This window comes from Anomaloglossus baeobatrachus, chromosome 3 (genome assembly GCF_048569485.1).
Source record: "Anomaloglossus baeobatrachus isolate aAnoBae1 chromosome 3, aAnoBae1.hap1, whole genome shotgun sequence".
In the NCBI taxonomy this organism is placed as follows: domain Eukaryota; kingdom Metazoa; phylum Chordata; class Amphibia; order Anura; family Aromobatidae; genus Anomaloglossus; species Anomaloglossus baeobatrachus.
In genome coordinates, this window is record NC_134355.1 from 659,211,375 (window position 1) to 659,220,714 (window position 9,340).

A 9,340-nucleotide genomic window follows, 5' to 3' on the forward strand; every position below is an offset into this window, starting at 1 on the left:
AAGGAGGGGAAGAGAAAAGAAGGAGAAGCATAGTGCGAAAGAGACAAACAGAAACATTGATGCTGTTTTCTAGTAAGAGTTTCATCTCACCCCAGGGCTGTATTTACTGTTCATTTGCTCAGTACTGCTGTATAATATCCTCCATGCTGCTTCTGCTTCTGAACATATGCTACGAAGCAGGAATCCGTAATGTTTTTCAATGGGAGACACTAATTCAGAGACAACTAAAAATGAGAGCTAGAACCTGCAAAGGGAAAACTGGTGAAAATGTAGAAGACGTGATATAATGGGCAGAAATGGCTAGGGATATTTTAAAAAGTCACCCATGATGACAGGTATTCTTTAATATCAAGTTATGTAATATAACTAGTGATGAGCGGGCACAACCATGCTCGGGTGCTCAGTACTCGTAACTAGTGATGAGTGGGCACTACCATGCTCGGGTGCTCAGTACTCGTAACTAGTGATGAGCGGGCACTACCATGCTCGGGTGCTCAGTACTTGTAACTAGTGATGAGTGAGCACTACCATGCTCGGGTGCGCTGTACTCGTAACTAGTGATGAGTGAGCACTACCATGCTCGGGTGCTCGGTACTTGTAACTAGTGATGAGTGAGCACTACCATGCTCGGGTGCGCTGTACTCGTAACTAGTGATGAGCGGGCACTACCATGCTCTGGTGCTTGGTACTCGTAACTAGTGATGAGTGAGCACTACCATGCTCGGGTGCGCTGTACTCGTAACTAGTGATGAGCGGGCACTACCATGCTCTGGTGCTTGGTACTCGTAACTAGTGATGAGCGAGCACTACCATGCTCGGGTGCTCAATACTCGTAACTAGTGATGAGCGGGCACTACCATGCTCGGGTGCTCAGTACTCGTAACTAGTGATGAGTGAGCACTACCATGCTCGGGTGCTCAGTACTCGTAACTAGTGATGAGCGGGCACTACCATGCTCGGGTGCTTGGTACTCGTAACTAGTGATGAGCGGGCACTACCATGCTCGGGTGCTTGGTACTTTATTATTATTATTATTATTTATTATTATAGCACCATCAATTCCATGGCGCTTTACATGTGAAAAGGGTATACATAATTAGGACAAGTACAAGAAGTGGTGGCAGACGTGATATGAGGATTAGAGCAAACGTTTCATACTTACCGAGTCTCGGGTGCAGCTATAACTGCTTTCGTGCTTCTCATTGTTCTTCCGTGGCCGCTCATTTGCCTTCATGTATATTCAGAGCTTCCTCCATCCATCGGCAATCCTGGCACCTGTGATTGGCTTCAGTCAGACGTGCCCCCAGCCTGTGTGACAGAGTCTGAATGCTTGCAATCACACACCCTGTCTGCGGGTCACTGTATATTGGAGAATAATAAATAAATTAATTAATTGTCATATGGTCCCTCCATATTATGATACCCAGCACAGATAAAGCCTATGGCTACAGGCTGTAGCCCCCAGCTGTGTGCTTATCTTGACTGTGTATCAAAATAAGAGGAACCACCTGCGGCTTTTTTTTTTTTAAAAAATAAATATTTAAATAAATCCTTTTAAAAAACAGCATGTGGTCTCCCCAACACAGCTGGGGGCTCGTATTCACAGGCTGCGCAGACCCATGCTTATTAGCCCCCCAGCCTAAAAATAGCAGCTTGCAGCCGCCCAGAATTGCTGCATCCATTAGATGTGATAATCCCGGAGTTTTACCCGGCTATTCCCGGTTGCCCTGCTGTAGTTGCAGTCGGGATAATAAGGGGTTAATAACAGCCCACAGCTGCCACTAAATCCTAGATTAGTAAAGATAGGTGTCATTACTAATCTGTAACTAAAAAGAAATAAACACAAATACAGAAAAAATCCTTTATTTGAAATAAAATATAAAACCCCCCACCCTCTTTTACCCCTTTGTTAACTCTCAAAACACACAGGTCCGATGTAATCCACATGAGGTCTCACAACGGTTCCAGCTCTGCTGCATCTGAAGTCACAACGAGCAGCCATAGAACATAACTGCCCGCTGTGAGCTTCAGGCAGAGAATGTTTGAGCCGCGCAGTGAGCAGTAACCTCACACAGGCTATTTGCGGTCACAGGTAAAGGTTTTCCATGGTTCTCCACCTGTGATCGCAGGTAATCTCACCTGAGGTCACTCAGTTTAATGAAGTAGGTTTTTGTCTAGATTAATGGGGGTAATGCCTTCTGACCATGCACCCCTCCTCCATTAGCCACAGGTAATTTTTTGCTCTATAGCAGGTCCCTGTTTGCCCATACACAGAAGGTTTATAAACCCACAGTTAGGCTTCAGTTCAGAAAATAGCAATTTTTGTATGCTAGTGTAGCGCCCCTGAGCCACTCAGGGCACTACAAGGAACTGCATCCTCTTGGGGATGCAGACCTACCCCCTGGGACCTGGAATACCATTGCCGATACCACCAAAGCACAACCAAAATCCTAGTTTTCCACTCCACATCGGGAATATAGGGTTAATTAAGTAAGGGGATGGTCGCCTAGAGGTAGGAACGAGTTCTGGGATTAGCCAGCCTGGTGGGAAGGGACAGGCAGAATAGTGGCACACAGAGAGGTGTGTGGACATGCTCAAGCTGGGTCCGTGCGACGTTGACCTGGGGGCACAGGAGAGAGGTCGCTAGGGTGGGTACGGACAAGTACCGCTGGGACCGGAGCACGCACGGGGCACAGGGCCCTAGATCAGGCGCCAGTTCTACACGGCTTGATAATCACTTGCACGGTGAGGACACCTTCATGGACTTCACCAAACCAAATAATCCGGGGACATGAGAAGTAAACTAGGATTGGGGTTCGGACACTTACCTCCTCACAGGGTCCGCACTGCCCGCCATACGGAGGAAACGCTCCATGCTACGGGGACCCAACCAACAGAGAGTTCCGGGGACAGAGCAAAATGGGTCACTACATTGGCACTGATACTCCATGGACCTGAACCAGTCATCCATGGGTCGGAGTAGGTAGAGACTGTTCATTGCAACCTGGTGTGGTCTCCGTTATTGCCATTCACATCTTCCAGGCACGGCTCTACCTGCGGAGGATCCAACATCATTGCTGCAACTACCACTAGCCCTGGGAGTACCCACATTCAGCAGTGGTGGTTCTACACCCTTAACCGCAACCCGCAGGTGACATCACGTACACTAACTTTCACCCCTACTTTAAATAATTCCCCTTTTCCAAGAGAAGCCCCAGGGCACGGGACCGGGCACCGGCCAACAGTGACATTACCATTTGCAACCACCCGGGACCGAGTACTCCCTTCCTTGGGCGACACACTAGATATCTCAAATTTTCCTAGATTCCCTTTAGCAGTAATGCATATCTAAATTCTTACATTCATAGTTTTCATTTTTTAGCATTTCAGAGTGCAACTGTCTTTTTTTGTCATGCATGTCATACCCGGCTCAGTGCAGGGAAACTCGGGCAACGACTCATTATTGCTCCTAGACAGGTTAGCAAAAATTAATTTCTGCTGGATTGGTTGTTAATCTCTGCTGGATTGGTTGTTAATCTATTTAGTCAGATGCTATGGGAGAACCAGTCATATTTTCTCATCTCCTATGTATGCTGACTGGACTGTTCTTGTAATGCCAGCTATAGCTTGTCTATTCTGGTTGGAAGAGGTGGATTTACCCAGGATTACTGGGGGTTGTTTTTTATATTGTTGCAAGCAGTTTTGGAGTAAATCTTTTCTTACCTTTTGGTGTCTTTGTGTTGTTGCTTTGCTTCACTTGCTCTTCATTTTAGTTTCTTAGTGTTAATTCCTGAGAGTGTGCAGTTTGACCGATGCTTCTGTTATCACTGTCTGTCTTGTCTTTGATTTCCCTTACACTCCTGCCCCTTTCTTCCCTGGGGGGAAGAGATTAGCTTTATTTAGCAGTATAGCAAGGTACGAGACCCAGGCTTCCCCACCATCAGGGGTAATCCTGGGGACAGAGATAGCCTAGGGTCCCCCTTAGCATTAAAGGAAGAATAGGAGCTCCTTGTCAGTTGCTATGCTACAATTGACAATGATATTCTGTTTGAGTTTCCCAGCATGCACTGGTCATTCACTGGGCCATACAGCTCAATTTAAGTGTTGGTAAAAGACTAGAGAAGCAGCGTGGATACCAAGTACCTGAATACTCAGGCTGTGTGCTGCCAGCCCATATACACAAAAAGAGTGAATTTGTGGCGCCCTGGACTAGCCAGGTCGTCACAGGTAACACCCCCCCCCCCCACTAGACAGTAACATTAGCCAAGTGCAAGTGGTGTCACTGTCTAATGGGGGTGGGGGTGTTTGAGTGTTATCTGTGACGACCTGACTAGTCCAGGGTGCCACATAAAATGCACCTAGAGCCATGAGCAGTTCTGGGTACATATTGTTAATCCCTGCCTAACCGTCCCTGTATACACTAGCATAGATGAAGAGATCTATTGAAAAAGTATTTCTAAACGTCCTTTATGATATGCTAATGAGCGCAGGGACTAGTCGCAAGGGTGTTAGTTCCCTTGGCTACTCAGCTCTATTAGTATGTTAGTACGCCCCTGTGGTTGTGCTAACATGCTAATGAATGTGCAGTGTCAGAGGATGATCTCACTCACCTCTCTGCTGCCATTGCACCCAACATTGGATTTCGGCTCAGTGCATATGATCCCGGACTTCCAGTCATGAGCACTATGAAGCCGGGTGTATGCGACCCGGAATCAAACTTGTGTAGTGCGCATGACCAAAAGTCTTGGATCATGCGCACTAATCCGAAGTCCCGCGATGGCAGCAGAGGTGAGCGTGACCATCCTCTGATGCTGCGCATTTACTAGTGTGACGCCCTGGCAAAACCAGGTAGTCACACAGAATAGGCCCCCGCATAACACCTTCCCACAAAGGGTTACACCAGAGTCGACAAACACCTAGTCACCCCCCCTTCGTAGGAAAGACACACCAGTGGGCGGGACCAGGTGGATGGAGAACGCCCACCTAGGGGTCTAGAGAACCCGGGGTGGGAAAAGAGTCAGTTAAGCAGAAGTCCAATTTAGAGTCGAAGCAGGAGGTTGAAGTCGAGTGGAGTAGCTGAGAGGAGAAAGTTGGAGTTGAAGAAACAGAAAGGAAAGGTGTCGGGATTGGAGCCCCGGCATGCTGGCTAGGTGGCAGACGGTGGTCCGTGTCTGTCAGGAGACGGGAAGACGGCTGCCGGAGATCCGAGGTGGACCGGGGCAGGGTTGGAGCCTGCAGATACCGACCCCGGAGGACCGACCCGGAAACCGTGCACAGAGGGGGTACTTGGACCCTGAAGCCAGGACCGGAACCAATGGCCTAGCTAATTAACCAATTGAGGGCAGGATTATAGGTCCTGTCCCAACCAAAGTCCCAAAAGCAGACAACCACCCATTGCGGGAGATAGGGCATCCGCCAGGGCCCGTAGATCCCAAGGGTCAGCGTCAGCTGCTGCCAACCAAAAGGACCAGGAGTGGACTCCTGTGTTTCACACCGGGAAGTCCAACACATCAAATACAGACTGCAGAGGAAAAGTGACACAGACCACCAGCCCGGGTGTGGGACCAGAATACCCCTGGCCGCGGCGGCCGGCCACCAACACCTTGGTTTACCGATTGGACTTGTGTGAAGTTATTTCAATCGCAAGTGTTTGACATTCCCTGGTACGTCCGGGCGCGCCGGCCCCTGCAGCCACCATCCTCAGCAAAGAGACACTGGGCCCCGGGGCAACCATCCCTACACACGGAGGGGTTAACATCCAGCTGCCAGCCCATCGCCCCCGGTTGCCCCACAACAGCAGCAGTGGTGCGACACTTCATCACACACCGTGGGTGGCGTCACAGACTGTTTACATCAAACCCCACACAAATACGTCCCCTTTAATTTGAAGTGTCCACGCGACCCCCGGGTCCAGTAGAATCCCTCGAGCCACACTGTGGATCCGGACCCAAGCAGCCTGGCTGCTGGCACGGTGGCGGCACACTAGCATCATGTTAGTACACCCACAGTGGCGTGCTTACATGCTAAAGGGGCCGACTAGCCAAGGGAACTAACACCCTTGGGACTAGTTCCTGGCCTCATTAGCATATCATAAAGGATGTTTACAAATACTTTTTCTAAATATCCTTTTATCTATGCAACTGTGACGCCCTGGCCTATTAGGTCGTCACAAGGGTGCCATGCAATCTGCCCTTCTGCATGGTACCCGCTCCTCCTTGGTTACGGGGTCCTATCCATTTGGTGTTACTAAGAACAGGTGTAACGGAGTGCCAGGGGTGCCTTGGGGATTGTAGTCGTGGCCCCTTTTTCTCTCAGGCTAACCCCCGACTCCGCCGTCACTATTGGGACAGGGGATTGTTCTGTGGGGCAGAGTGTGGTGGAAAAGAGCATACTTTCAGCCGCAGGAAGACTCTTCAGGCAGGAATCAGATAAACCAAACGACATCTTTATTGCACAGAGTTTCACAGACAGCTCAATGCACGGATTTTGAAGCGCACGGTCACAATTCCTGTCCGGGGAAATCTTTCCTTGTTGTCTCCTCTAGTGGGGATGTGCCCGGCTACTCCACTTCACCTAGGCTCCCACTCCGGCTATCACAGACTGGACCCACACCAATTCTGCTTCACCCTTGAGGACACTTCTTCTCTTCTTCCCTTCTTTCTTTCTTTCTTTCTGCCCACTCAGCTCCACACTCTGCCCCTGGCTGTTCCTTCTCCCCCGTCCCGGAATCAACTGCCTTTTACACACACACACACACTCTCTTTCCCCCTAAGCTGCCGGCTCCTCCTCCCTCCTGCACAGTTTCTATGGGGACAGCCGTCCCACTCGGCCACTAGGGGAAACCCAGCTATAGAGTGCAATTACAATAAAACATCAACATAAAACATCAACAGCTTTGTCTACCCCAGCGGGGGTATCTTCAGGGGAAACACTGCACCTCTTTGTAAGGGGTCTTCCCACCCCTTACATTCCTCCCCTCTTTAAGCCTAAGCCTCCCGGCAAGGCTCGAACCTGGAAACACAATTTAGCAGCAAGGCAAACTTTGGATAAAACTTTAAAACCTTCATAAACAAAGTCAACCACTGAGCGCCCAAGTTCTGCGCCCGGAGTCCCTCCTGGGAGCTCCCGGTCTTTGTAGGCAGTGTGCCCGGAGGCCTTCAGCAGGCACTCCCGGTCTTTGCTAGTCTTCTGCCCGGAGGCTTTCACAGCACTCCCGGTCTTTGTAGATAGGAGGACAAACAATAAAGTCTTCCTTAACATCACGGAGGGAGCCCCTGGCTCAGTCCAGCATCAGGCTCCTTCCGGGCTCGGTAACTTAAACATGGTTGCAAACTGTGGAACTTTTCCGGCTCTTTAACAACACCGGTATTCAACACGAACATGTCCATTACCTCCGGTCATTACGGGTCACTCGGGATGATAAGCGCGCTGCCATTCGGCCCGCTGAGCCCTCACATAATCGGAAAGGGACTGACCTGGCAAGCGGCGCAGCCTCCGGAACGGTTCGTAGTTGACGGGTGGTTCTGGCGCCTCTGTTTAGGGTTTTGCCTCCTCAACCCCCGACGGGGGTGACGGGGTCGCTGAATGGGACGGCTGTGGACTGCCCACGACGATCACCGGGTGTGTGACCAGACCCTGGTGAATTGCCAACACCGCCGGTGTCCCCTTCTCTGGGTCAGCACTCAGTCCTGGCATGACTTCTGGCGATACCACCAGCGTGTTTCTCGGCCGGGAAATCTCAGCCAGCACCGGTCTCTGCTGTGTACGTCTCCGGCACTGACACTCTTCCCATCCGATCTCTTGCAGACCTTCCTGTAATGGCGCCGGGGACGGTGGAGATGCTGGGGAAGGTGGAGGCGGGCCTTCTTTTCCCGCTCTTGTATACGCTCCACCCCCAGTCTCACACATTAAATCGACCCAGCATAGGCGACTCTTCTTTTTCTCTGTACTGCCACCCTCTCCACATGTTTTCAGTAACATCTTAGGGCCAGCACCTCCCCTCTTTGGACGGCGTACTCTGTACTTCTTTTTCTTCGCCGGCCAACTCAGGGTCTTTCGTTTGGCGCCAATTCTTCGCACGCTCGCTGTACTCGTGAAGACGGCGGCCATCTTACCGCCGTCTTGTGCCTGGTCCAACGCCTTAGGCACTACTTGGTCTCCATCTTCTTGGATCGGGACCCCCTGCAGATAATCCGTATCCTGCCGACTACGCCACATGTAACGGGGTGCCGGGGGTGCCTCGGGGATTGTAGTCGTGGCCCCTTTTTCTCTCAGGCTAACCCCCAACTCCGCCGTCACTATTAGAACAGGGGATTGTTCTGTGGGGCAGAGTGTGGTGGAAAAGAGCATACTTTCAGCCGCAGGAAGACTCTTCAGGCAGGGATCAGATAAACCAAACGACATCTTTATTGCACAGAGTTTCACAGACAGCTCAATGCACGGATTTTGTAGCGCATGGTCACAATTCCTGTCCGGGGAAATCTTTCCTTGTTGTCTCCTCTAGTGGGGATGTGCCCGGCTACTCCACTTCACCTGGCTCCCACTCCGGCTAACACAGACTGGACCCACACCAATTCTGCTTCACCCTTGAGGACACTTCTTCTCTTCTTCCCTTCTTTCTTTCTTTCTTTCTGCCCACTCAGCTCCACACTCTGCCCCTGGCTGTTCCTTCTCCCCCGTCCCGGAATCAACTGCCTTTTACACACACACACACACACACTCTCTTTCCCCCTAAGCTGCTGGCTCCTCCTCCCTCCTGCACAGTTTCTATGGGGACAGCCGTCCCACTCGGCCACTAGGGGAAACCCAGCTATACAGTGCAATTACAATAAAACATCAACATAAAACATCAACAGCTTTGTCTACCCCAGCGGGGGTATCTTCAGGGGAAACACTGCACCTCTTTGTAAGGGGTCTGCCCACCCCTTACACAGGTATACACAAATCCTGAGGAACACTTTGCACCACACCCACCAAACACCCATTTGGCAGCCTGAGGGAAATAGGGCCACCCAGATGGAGGGATGGTAGAAGGAGGGCCAGAAGTGTCAGAAGTAGAGTGAAGTTCCAGTGAGCTGTGACAGGACAAGGTCACGCTGCGGAGCTGGGCTCCTGTACCCGTCCCAGGTGCCAGACGTTGGCCTGGCCTGGAAGGAGCTGGAACTCCGGTCGCGGGGGTAGTGACAGGGGGCACGGTACTGACATGGAGGGCAGATCGGCGGCCTTGTGCTACAACCGGGCAGGGGCCAGGGCACGACGGGGTATGCGGACCCTAGGCTGGGAGGGAGCTTTATGCAGCACAGTAATTCACCCGACGGGAATCTTCACATACCGTTCCCCA